This window comes from Oryctolagus cuniculus, chromosome 7 (genome assembly GCF_964237555.1).
Source record: "Oryctolagus cuniculus chromosome 7, mOryCun1.1, whole genome shotgun sequence".
NCBI lineage: Eukaryota > Metazoa > Chordata > Mammalia > Lagomorpha > Leporidae > Oryctolagus > Oryctolagus cuniculus.
In genome coordinates, this window is record NC_091438.1 from 80,600,317 (window position 1) to 80,612,984 (window position 12,668).

General features: G+C 43.6%; 1 pseudogene; it reads left to right on the forward strand.

The window, feature by feature from the left end:
• Positions 1 to 3,546: 3,546 nt before the first annotated feature.
• LOC108177708 (cytochrome c oxidase subunit 7C, mitochondrial pseudogene) lies at positions 3,547 to 3,921 on the forward strand (annotated as a pseudogene).
• Positions 3,922 to 12,668: the final 8,747 nt, after the last annotated feature.

A 12,668-nucleotide genomic window follows, 5' to 3' on the forward strand; every position in this document is an offset into this window, starting at 1 on the left:
TGTCTTCTCCCAATGTGGTTATTCTACAGACTCCAGGACATTCACAGGCTCCTCTTTGACCCAGATCTTTTTTTTTTTAATTAATTAATTAATTTATTTACTTTTGACAGGCAGGAGTGGACAGTGAGAGAGAGAGAGACAGAGAGAAAGGTCTTCCTTTGCCGTTGGTTCACCCTCCAATGGCCGCCGCGGCCGGCACGCTGCAACCAGCGCACCGCGCCGATCCGATGGCAGGAGCCAGGTACTTATCCTGGTCTCCCATGGGGTGCAGGGCCCAAGCACTTGGGCCATCCTCCACTGCACCTCCGGGCCACAGCAGAGAGCTGGCCTGGAAGAGGGGCAACCGGGACAGAATCCGGCGCCCCGACCGGGACTAGAACCCGGTGTGCCGGCGCCGCAAGGCGGAGGATTAGCCTAGTGAGCCGCGGCGCCGGCCCTTGACCCAGATCTTAACATATACTCTGTATTGACATATTACATGAGTCTTTCTTTTTTCATTGATCTATTTACATATGATAACTTGTACTTATTGTAAGTTTTCTTTTTTAAGATTTATTTATTTACTTAAAAGGAAGAGTCACAGAGAAAGAAGGAGGAACAGAGAGAGAGATCTTCCACCTGCTGGTGCACTCCCCAGATGGCCACAACAGTTGTGGCTGGGCCAGACTGAAGCCAGGAGCTAGAAGCTTCATCCAGGTCTCCCATATGGTTTCAAGGGCCCAAGGGCTTGGGCCATCCTCTGCTGCTTTTCCAGGTGTATCAGCAGGGAGCTGGAGTGGAAGTGAAGCAGCCAGATATCAAACCTGTGCTCCAATATGGGCTATTGGTATTGTTTGTGGCTCAACACACTGAGCCAAAATACTGCCCCTTATTCTCTCTTTCTTTCCCTCCCCTCCCCTCTCCTCTCCTCTCCTGTCTTTCCAGATTAAATTATTTTATTTGAAAGTCAAAGGGACCAGCACTGTGGTATAGCAGGTAAAGCCACCGCCTGCAGTGTTGGCATCCCATTATGAATGCCAGTTTGAGTCCTGCCTGCTCCACTTATGATCCAGTTCTCTGCTGATGGCTTGAAAAATCAGTGGAAGATGGCCCAAGTGCTTGGGTCCCTGCACCCATGTGGGAGACCTGGAAGAAGCTCCTGGCTCCTGGCTTCAGATTGGCCCAGCCTCCAGCCATTTCAGACATTTAGGGAATGAACCAACAGATGGAGAATCTCTCTCTCTCTCTCTAACTCTGCCTTTCAAATGAATAAATAAATCTTAAAAAAAAAAAAAAAAGGCAGAGTTACAGAGAGAGAACTAGAGACATAGAGAGAGATCTTCCACCTGCTGGTTCACTCCCCAAATGGCTGCAAAGGCCAGAGCTGGGCCAGGCCAAAGCCAGGAGCCAGTAGTTTCTTACAGGTTTCCCCCCTGGGTGGCAGGGGCCCAAGCACTTGGGCCATCCTCCACTGCTTTCCTAGGCTATTAACAGAGAGCAGGATCAGAAGAGGAATAGCCAGGACTCAAACTGTCACCAATATGGGATGCTAGAGCCTTAACCTGCTATGTTGTAACACCAACCTCCTTTGTTCTCTTTCTAATAAGAAATGCAGGTCAAACTTTTATTGCTCTGTGTGTGTGTGTGTGTGTGTGTGTGTGTGGTTATTTAGTACTAGCAGAATTCATCTCCTTTTCCTATAATAGAAAACTCTGGCTTTCTCACCTTGAAATATGGCCATAGAGAATAATCCCAATTCCCAGCCTTTCTGGCAGTTATGTGATCATGTGGCTATTTTAACAATAGCATTAACGTAGAAGAGTAGACACAGAATCTAGGAAGTGCTCTTTAAAAAAAAAAAAGATTTATTTATTTGAAAGTCAGAGGTACATAGAAAGAGATGGAGAGGCAGAGAGAGAGAGAGAGAGAGAGAGAGAGAGAGAGAGAGAGAGAGAGAGAGAGGTCTTCCATCTGCTGGCTCATTCCCCAGTTGGCTGCAATGGCTGGAGCTGCACCTATCTGAAGTCAGGAGTACTATTTTTTAAAGCATTGTTAACTAGGCTTTGCCACTTGGAGTGAAAAATTCCTAAGGAAGGAGGACCAATCGGTAGGAGAACTAGGAAATGGAGAGCAAGCAGGTTTGTCTCTTGTCTGCCTTTCTTCTACATATGAGGACTCAAAGCAGCTTGTGGTATCTGATAACACTGGGGGCACTGCCACACTTCCACGGTCTCTGTATTTACCTCCACTCTCATGTTCTGTGACTTATCACAGTACCTGGTAAACAGCAAGCTGAGGGCCCGCAGCACTGGCCAGGGACTAGAAAAACTCATCCTGTAAAACTCAATTTGGGGTTTATGATGGTGCAGTAAGGAGGGAGCTTGCTGCTTGAGTCTAGAAGATAGTTTTTTAAAAAAAATGGAAGGAGTAAAATCTCAGGGATGAGTTAGCGAGGAAACTCTATGTAAATTGGAAGAACACAGTGGACCTATGTGGAGGGTGAGGACGCATACACTGTAGGACCCCAACAGCTGAGAGCCTTTGCCCAAGCATTGGAGAGCAAGATGAGACCAGACTGCAGCAGCCCAAGCCACTGGCAAAAAAGCTGCAGGAAGAGCCTAGCAGGAATCTGGCTTGGAGCCTTGTGATGGATAGTGTACCTGCCAAACTAGAGGAGGAAAAACGGGTGTGTGTGTGTGTGTGTCTGTGTGCGTGCATGTTTTCTCCTGCTGATCATCCTGCAAAGGCATCCTGTAACAAGCTGACGGAGAGCAGGCGCCATTTTGGACATATGTAACAGCTGCACCATCTCATGTCCATGCCCAGCAACTAACCAAGCAGAGACTCCTGAGTCTGGTGGGCAGAACAGACAGGGGGCTGGGTGCTCGTGACTGTGGGAGGCTTGTGTGCTGGGACTTGAAAACACTGAGGCTGCATGGGAGGATTCAAGGTGTGGCTGGGACATGGGGCAGTCACTGTGGGAGGCTCCACACCATCAGGGCTCCCTGCATAGCTAGCAAGGGACATTACTGGGGAATCTGAGTTTACACTGTAGACTGCACAGATCCTTTGTACGGTCCTTGCGGCAGAGCAGATGAATAATATACTAACTGGGGCTAGCCCCCAAGTACTGTCACTGGCTTCCTTTGAGGAGAGGAGCTCAGCTGAGTCTATGCCAACAGGCAAGAAGAAACCTCCCCTCTGATTAAAAAAAGAAAAAGATTGAATACACCAAACCTGGATGTGTCACCTCAGACACACCTTCACCCTGGAGCACTGAACAGAGCTACCTGGCCACTCCCACCACACGCCTCTAGATATTCCCTGAAAGCAGACACTCCACTAATCCAATCAGATATAGTCCAAAGGTAAAAGCTGCCATAATGAAAAATCAAAGAAACCAACAAGTAGCCCCACAAATGCCAAATAACAAATGCACCAATCCAAGAAACAAGCATGAGGAAGACAACATGATACTCCCAAAAGAACACAACACTTCAATACTAGATTATGAAGATGATGAGATTAAAAAAAAATGGCAGAAATAGAATTCAAAAAAAATATCATTACTTAGAAGTAATCAGAGCTCTGTGCCTCGCACAGAGCTTCCAGCCGCGCCATGTTGGGACAGAGCATCCAGAGGTTCACAACCTCCGTGGTCTGTAGGAGCCACTGTGAGGAGGGCCCAGGGAAGAATTTGCCATTTTCAGTGGAAAACAAGTGGAGGTTGCTAGCTATGATGACCTTGGATCTTGGATCTGGATTTGCTGCCCCTTTCTTCATAGTACAGCACCAACTGCTTAAAAAATAAGGATGTTTTTGGTCATCTGCTTAACAGATAACAGCATTTCAAGAGGTGCAGTCTCTGAAAAATGGATCAAACTCTTGAACTCATAGCATACTAGATATGTTTGTAAATAAACTTAAGACTAGAATGCTGAATGCCTCTTCTCATATATAGGGAATGTGATAATTGAGCATGTGATTGCTTTATTATTTGGATAATATTCCAGCATTAGTTTCTTTCTTTTTTTTTTTTTTTATTTTTATTTTTTGACAGGCACAGTGGACAGTGAGAGAGAGAGAGAGAGAAAGGTTTTCCTTTTGCCATTGGTTCACCCTCCAATGGCCGCCACGGCCGGCGTGCTGCGGCTGGCACACCACGCTGCTCCGATGGCAGGAGCCAGGTACATATCCTGGTCTCCCATGGGGTGCAGGGCCCAAGGACTTGGGCCATCCTCCACTGCACTCCCTGGCCACAGCAGAGAGCTGGCCTGGAAGAGGGGCAACCGGGACAGAATCCGGCGCCCCGACCGGGACTAGAACCCAGTGTGTCGGCGCCGCAAGGTGGAGGATTAGCCTAGTGAGCCGTGGCGCCGGCCAACATTAGTTTCTTAAGATGTGAATGATTCAGCTTGTTGTATGACCTATTTATTTAATTTTTGCTCTTTTGAATTAAGACACTGTTGAAAATTTATGATATAAAAGAAATGCCAAGTTATCTATTGTCTATAACTTTCTTTTAAAGGGAGAGAAAAGATTTAAGAGCTTCATTTTTTCCCAGGCCTATAACATTAAGTTGAAATTTTTGGTGTGATAATGGTACTGCTGACCAATATTAGTCTTGTTGAGGCTGAATAAAAGTATTTAAAGTGGAAGCATATACTGTAGGAAGTATTCCAAACATTGGAGTTTGACTTGTAGCAAGGGGATAAAAGATAACAGTTGAATTATGCTTTAAAATCTTACGGGCCTAGTTTGTAGGGCTTTGTTTTAGGCAGGGGAAAGTAATTCACAATTGAATATTTTAATGGTTTGGTTGCTTCTGGAATATGAATGGATGAATAATGTAAAGTAGATTATAAACTGGTAGTCTCTCTGGCCTCCAGATTTTGGTGAGAGGATGCTATATGTTTTTAAATAATATGTATTTCTGGATTCTTGAACAATTGCTTGGTGTGGTTCCAAAGCATTTCATAGAACAAAATAGGTGCCTACACCAGCACTTAGCATAATGTTAGGCATCCTCTTAGCCTTGGTGTAAAACTACCTGATTTGCTACAACCTGAAATTTTTATTCTCTCAGTTTATATGCTAGTGCCTGTCTTTAGACTCCATAACAGCCATCTGATAACTTCTTAAAATGACTTTGCCTAGCTTGCACTTCTGTGTCACTTTGTTTTGATTAAGTAATCATAAATTTAATGTCACTGTTTGTTGGGAAAGTTTTCCTATGGGAGAGTAAGATTTCCTATCTTTGGAAAAAGAAGAAGCAAGAATAAGACTGTAGGATTGATAAAATGATCTTGTGATTTCAAATCTTTGCTCTGTAATTAAACTACAAATTTAGCAAAGAAAAAAAAAGTAACCAGAAGCAAATGCATGAACTAATGAAATCCATACATGACATGAAAGAAAATTTCTGCCACAAAATTGATCTTAGAGAAAACAAAATTGAACCTTAGAAATGAAGAATTCAATAGAACAAATAAAAATACAGTGGAGAGCCTTAACAACAGCATCAGTGAAGCAGAACAAAGAATATCTTACTTAAAAGACAAAGCACTGGAAATTATAGAGTAAGCCAAAAATAATAAGAAGAAATTATAAGAGTCGGAGAACTCAGAGGGCTTCCATAGCCTTGGAAACTCATGACTGGAGCATAGGGAGATTACTGATGCACAGTAAGTGCACAGGAGTCACTGTGCACTTACTCCTCATGTAGGATCTCTATCCTTAATGTGCTGTGCATTGAGATTTAATGCTATAACGAGTACTCAAACAATATATTTCACTTTGTGTTTCTATGGGGGTGCAAACTGTTGAAATCCTTACTTAATGCATACTAAACTGATCCTCTGTAAAAAAAAAAAAAAAAAAAGAAATTATCAATTCCCAACTTGACTCTCACTGGGATTAAACATGACAATAGGTCTGCTCTGATTTCATCATCATTTAAAAAAATCATCTATTATTTTTCACTTTATGTTTCTGTGTGGGAGCAAACTGTTGAAATCCATACTTAATGTATACTAAGCTGATCTTCTGTATATTAAGATAATCGAAAATGAATCTTGATGTGAATGGAAGGGGAGAGGGAGTGGGAAAGGGGAGGGTTGTGGGTGGGAGGGACGGTATGGGGGGGAAGCCATTGTAATCCATAAGTCGTACTTTGGAAATTTATATGCATTAAATAAAAGTTTAAAAAAAAAAAAAGAAATTAGAAAACTAAAACATTATTGGGGATCTACAGGATACCAGCAAGCCACCCAACATATGAGTTCCAGGAATTCCTGAAGGTGTGGAAAGAGAGAAAAGAATAGAAGGCCTCTTCAGTGAAATAATAATAGAAAATTCCCCAATCTGGAGAAAGAAAGGGACATCCAAGTACAGGAATCATTAGAACCCCTAATAGACATGACCAGAAAAGATCTTCACCACAACACATTGTAATCAACCTCTCCACAGTAAAACATAAAGAAAAGATTCTAAAATGTGCATGAGAGAAACACCAGATTACTTTCAGAGGATCTCCAATTAGACTCCCAGTGGACTACTCACCAGAAACCCTACAGGCTAGGAGAGAATGGTGAGATATAGTTCAAGTCTTAAGAGAAAAAAAACTGTCAACCCAGAATACCATACCCTGCAAAGCTCTCATTTATGAACGAAGGTGAAATAAAGACCTCCCATGACAAACAGAAACTGAAAGAATTTGTCACCACACATTCAGCCCTGCAGAAGATGCTTAAGGATGTGCTAAACACAGAAACATGGTCATCACTACAGAAGAAGGTAAAGAAAGGAAAGCTCCCAGTAAAATTACAAAGGAAATCCATTACTTACCAATAGTCACCTTGAATGTAAATGGCTTCAACTCTCCAGTTAAAAGACAAAGAGTGTTGAATGGATTAAAAAACAAAACCCATCTATTTGCTGCCTACAAGAAACACAGCTCACTAACAAAGATGCATGCAGACTGAAAGTGAAAAGATGGAAAAAGATATTCCATGCTAACAGAAACCAAAAAAGAGCTGGTGTAGCCATCCTAGTATCAGACAAAATGACTTTAACACAAAAACTGTTAAAAGAGACAAAGAAGGATAGCATGTAATGATTAAGGGATCAATTCCATAGGAAGAGGTGATTATTATAAACATATATGAACCTAATTACAGGACACCTGGCTATTTAAAAGAAATGTTAAGGGACCTAAAAGGAGGCATAGACTCAAATACAATAGTAATGGAGATTTCAATACCTCACTTTCAGCAAAGGATAAACCAGGCAGAAAATCAGCAAGGAAACAGCAGAGTAAATTGACACCATAGAACAAATGGGCTTAACAGATCTCTACATCACTTTTCATCCTACAGTTTTAGAATACACATTCTTCTCACCTGTCCATGGAACCTTCTCTAGGATTGACCACATGCAGGCCATAAAACAAGCTTCATTAAATTCAATAAAATCAAAATCATACCATGGGTCTTCATCAGAGAAATGCAAATCACAACCACAATGAGGTTTCACTTCAACCCAGTTTGAATCTTTTATACAGAAATCAACAACAAATGCTGGTGAGGATATGGGGGAAAATGTACCCTAATCCACTGTCAGTGGGAATGTAAACTGGTAAAACTACTATGGAAGACAGTGTGGAGATATCTTAGAAATCTGAATATAGACCTACTATATGATCCAGCCATCCCACTGCTGGGAATTCACCCAAGGGAAATTAAATCAGTAAATAAAAGAATTATCTGCACCCCCCATGTTTATTGCAGCTCAATTCACAATAGCGAAGACATGGAATCAACTAAATGCCTGTCAACCAAAGACTAGATAAAGAAATTATGGGATATGTACACTATGGAATACTACACTGCAGTAAAAAAAAAAATCTAGTCATTTGCAACAAAATGGGTGAATCTGGAAAACATCATACTTAATGAAATAAGTCAGTCCCAAAGGGACAAATACCATATGTTCTCCCTGATCTGTGACAACAGAGCACCTAAAAGGAAATCTGTAGAAGTGAAATTGACACTTTGAGAAGCAATGACTTGAACAGCCCTTGTCTTGACTGTCAGGAAGTTTTTTTTTTTTTTTTTTTTTCTTAATGGAGAATGGGACTGGGAATGGGAGAGGGAGGAGGAGGCGGGGTATGATGTGAAGAATCACTATATTCCTAAAGTTGTACTTATGAAATTTGTACTCTTTAAATAAAGTTTCTCAGGGGAAAAAAAAGTAAAAACAACAAAAAACCTCAATCTGACCACCCCAGACACCCCCTCTCACAACTACTTCCAAACCTACAGGTAATGTCTCAGTATCATCTCTATGTGGATGTCAGTTGTTTTTGTTTTTGTTTTTTTTTAATTTCACCAAGATCTGATTTCTTGTTTAGTATCTTCTAGAAATCCCACATAGCACCCTGGTTTTCTTTCTAGTTTAAATTTATTACTAACTTTTTTTTTTTTTTTTTTGACAGAGTGGACAGTGAGAGAGAGACAGAGAGAAAGGTCTTCCTTTTTTGCCGTTGGTTCACCCTCCAATGGCCGCCGCAGCCGGCGCACCGCGCTGATCCGATGGCAGGAGCCAGGAGCCAGGTGCTTTTCCTGGTCTCCCATGGGGTGCAGGGCCCAAGCACCTGGGCCATCCTCCACTGCATTCCCTGGCCACAGCAGAGGGCTGGCCTGGAAGAGGGGCAACCGGGACAGAATCCGGCGCCCCGACCGGGACTAGAACCCGGTGTGCCGGCGCCGCTAGGCGGAGGATTAGCCTAGTGAGCCGCGGCGCCGGCCCTAACTTTTTTATCATTGTATTTTTTTTTCTGTAATTTTAATAGAACTGTAGAAAACAGTAACTTGAATCTTGTAGTACCTTTTGATCTGGAGCTCTCCCAAATTTATACTTTACATTCATGGAATAATAAAGGTGCTCATAGTCTCTTCCACACTTCATGCTGTTTCATCCTTTCCTTGTCATCAGAGAGAGCACCTGTCACCATGCACAGCAGCTCAACTCTATCCTAATTTTTTAGTTCAATCAAAAACCAGGGGGCCGACCCTGTGGCATAGAGCGTAAGGCTGCCACTTGCAGTGCCAGCATCCCCTATGGGTGCTGGTTCGAGTCCCAGCTGCTCCACTTCTGATCCAGCTCTCTGCTATGGCCGGGAAAGCAGTAGAAAATGGCTCAAGTCCTTGGGCCCCTGCACCCATGTCGGAGGCCAGGAGGAAGCTCCTGGCTTCGGACTGTTGCAGCCCTGGCTATTGCAGCCAATAAGGGAGTGAACCAGCAGACGGAAGACCTCTCTCTCTCTGCCTCTCCTTCTCTCTCTGTGTAACTCTTTCAAATAAATAAATCTTTAAATTTAAAAAAAAAAAAAAAAAAGGCCAGAAAAATCAAGAGAAAGGGAACAGAGGGAATAGACTGAGATGGCTGCTTCTGAGCAGGCCTCAAATGGTAGCAGGGTCTGCTGAATTTACCATTGCTGAGAATCTTCCTTCCAGCCCTGAAGGCTCCCTGATTTTGTTTGCCAACTAACCAGAGAGATCCACCTTTCATTGCAGGGCTAGAACTACCAAAGCCTACCAAGAAAACCAACTTTCAGGGGCAGGAATCTGGCACAGCAGTTAAATTGCTGGTTGGGATGCTGACATCCTATGAGAATTCCTGAGTTCAGACTCCAGCTTAGCTTTCCTGTTGATGCGCTCTGGGAAGCAGCAGGTGATGACTCAAGTACTTGGATCCCTGTCACCCATGTAGGACTCACACTGAGTTCTAGGCTCCCAGCTTTGGCCTTGCCCAACCCCGGCCGTTTTAGATTTGGGGAATGAGCCAGTGGACAGATCTCTGTCCCTTGCCTTTCAAATAAAGAAAACAGAAATTCTCAAATACAGTTTAATATGCACTATAAACATTGGCCTTCGTAGTTTGTTGTTGAAGATTTGAGTTAGAGAGAGGCAGAGGCAGAGAGACAGACACATAAGTCTTCCATCAACTGGTTCACTCCCCAAATGGCTGCAACAGCCAGGGCTGGGCCAGGTAGAAGCCAGTAGCCAGCAGATTCATCCAGGTCCCCCATGTGGATGCAGAGACCCAAGAATTTGGGCCATCTTCCATTGCTTTCTGAGGAGTCTGAGCAGGGAGCTGGGTCAGAAGTGTAGCAGCTGGGACTCAAACTGGTGCCCATATGGGATGCCAGGGCTGCAGCAGTAGCACTGGCTCCTGTAGTTGTTTTCTGCGCCTTATAGCCAAGAGTAAGCTTCCAATATAGGAACACTGTGAGTCTTAATGACTTCACAATATGAACATAAGCATCAATTTTTAAAAAATATTTATTTATCTGAAAGGCAGAGTTAGAGAAGTCTTCCATCCAATGGTTCGTTCCCTAGATGGCCATGAGGGCCGGAGCTGAGCCCATCCAAAGCCAGAAGCCAGGAACTTACTCCTGGTATTCCACACAGACGCACAGATGCAGGGGCCCAAGGACTTGGGCCATGCTTTCCCAGGGCATAGAGAGCTAGATCGGAAGTGGAGCAGCTAGGACTTGGACTGGCACCCATATGTGATGCCAGCCCTGAAAACAGCAGCCTTACTCGCTATGCCACAGCGCTGGCCCCTAACTTACTAAAATGCAAAAAACTCCTACTTTGAAATCTGAGAGTCACAGACAACACTTGGTTAAGGACTCTAACAGTATTCGCAGCCATGAACCAGCACCTTCAGAATCACCTAGGACACTTGTGAAAATACATCACTTTGAAAGAATATGCTCTAGTAAGTCTGGGGTAATCCCCCAAATCCTCACTTTAACAAAAACGTTTAAGTCCCGGCTGCCCCACTTCTGATCCAGCTCCCTGCTGGTAGGCCTAGGAAGGTAACTGAAGATGGCGCCAGTGCTTGGTCCTCTGCACCTGCATGAGAGACCTGGTGAAGCTCCTGGCTTCAGTCTGGCCCAGCCCTGGCCATTGTGGCCATTTATGAAATGAACCCTCTCTGCCTCTTCCTTTCCCGCTCTATACCTGTTTCAAATAAAATAAATCAATCTAAAAAAATTTTAAAAACTGTTGCCTTTTCTAACACTTCTCACGGGTAGGAAACATCTGGCCATAGGGCCACATAAGGCCCAAGAAATCACTTGGTCTGGCCATGCCAAGGCAAACACAGGCAGGACTTGATATTCAACAGGCTAATTTTTAAGTTGATAATTTTGTATGGTCCATGAATCTTATAAATATCCAAATGGCCCTTGGCAGAAAAAAAGCTTCTCCATTCCTAAGTGCACTTGAAGGAGGAAGAGTCTGCTAAGGAAAACTAGCAGCTATTGGCTACAGAAAGTACAGAAAAGACTTGTTTAATGTTTATTTTATTTGAAGGTAGAGCAACAGAAAGAGGGAAAGACAAAGAAATCCTCAATCCACTGGTTCACTCACCAAATAGCTGCCAACAGCCGGAGCATGGCCAGGCTGGAGCCAGGAGCCAGAAACTCCATCCAGATCACCCATGTCAATGTCAGGTACCCAAACTCTTGGGCCATCTTCTGCTCACCCTGCCAGACATCTTAATAGGGAGCCAGACCAGAACCAAAGCAGCTGGGACTCAGCTCCAGGGGCCAGCACTGTGGCATAGCGGGGAAAGCTACCACCTGCAGTGCTGGCATCCCATATGCATGCAGGTTTGAGTGCCGGTTGCTCCACTTCTGATCCAGCTATCAGCCATGGCCTGGGAAAACAGTGGAAGATGGCCCAAGTCATTGGGCCCCTGCACCCGCGTGGGAGACCAGGAAGAGGCACCTGGCTCCTGGCTTCAAATTGGCACAGCTCCAGCCATTGCAGCCATTTGGGGAGTGAAGCAACAGACGAAAACCTGTCTGTCTCTGTCTGTAACTCTACCTCTCAAATACATAAAAATCTTTGGGAAAAAAAGTCATTATAGGAAAAACTCCCATCAAAAATGTACAGAAGGTAATGGCTGGTGGGAAGGATAACACGATGTAAAGTTGGAAAGGAGGCCAGGGTTGATCTCTAGGATGGGTTTGGACTGCCCATGTACAGAAGCATGTAGGAGATTAGCAGCAACTTAATTACACTTTTAAAGGTTCCAGTTCTGTATAGAAAACTGAGTCTAGTAAGGTGAGAATGAAAACAAGATTAGTTAATAAACCACTCCAATAATCCAGGAAAGAGATGATTAGGACTTGAACTGTGTTAGTAGCAGTGGTGGCAGAAAGTGGACAGACACATATTGGAAATAATAGAATATCTGACAGATAGAAGCAGAAAGTTATAAAAAGACATACGACAGTCCACAGCTATGCATCTGACTTAAACCGTGTATGTTCTAAATAAATTGCTTTGGCTATTAGAAAATTGTATCTTGCTAACAAAGAAAATAAATACTTAGAAACAAAAGCCAGAGGAGTAATAGTAAAGATCTTATACACATCCTTATTAAAGGGGCTGGCACTGTCCTGCAGCAGGTTAAGCTACTGCTTGTGATACTGGCATCCCATATAAGAGTGCAGGTTTGTGTCCCAGCTGCTCTGGCTCTGATCCAGCTTTCTGCTAATGCACTCAAGAAGGCAGTATGTGGGAAATCCAAATAGAGTTCCTGGCTCCTTGTATCAACTTGGCCCAGATCTGTTGTAGACACATGGGCTGTGAATCAGTGGATGGAAAAAT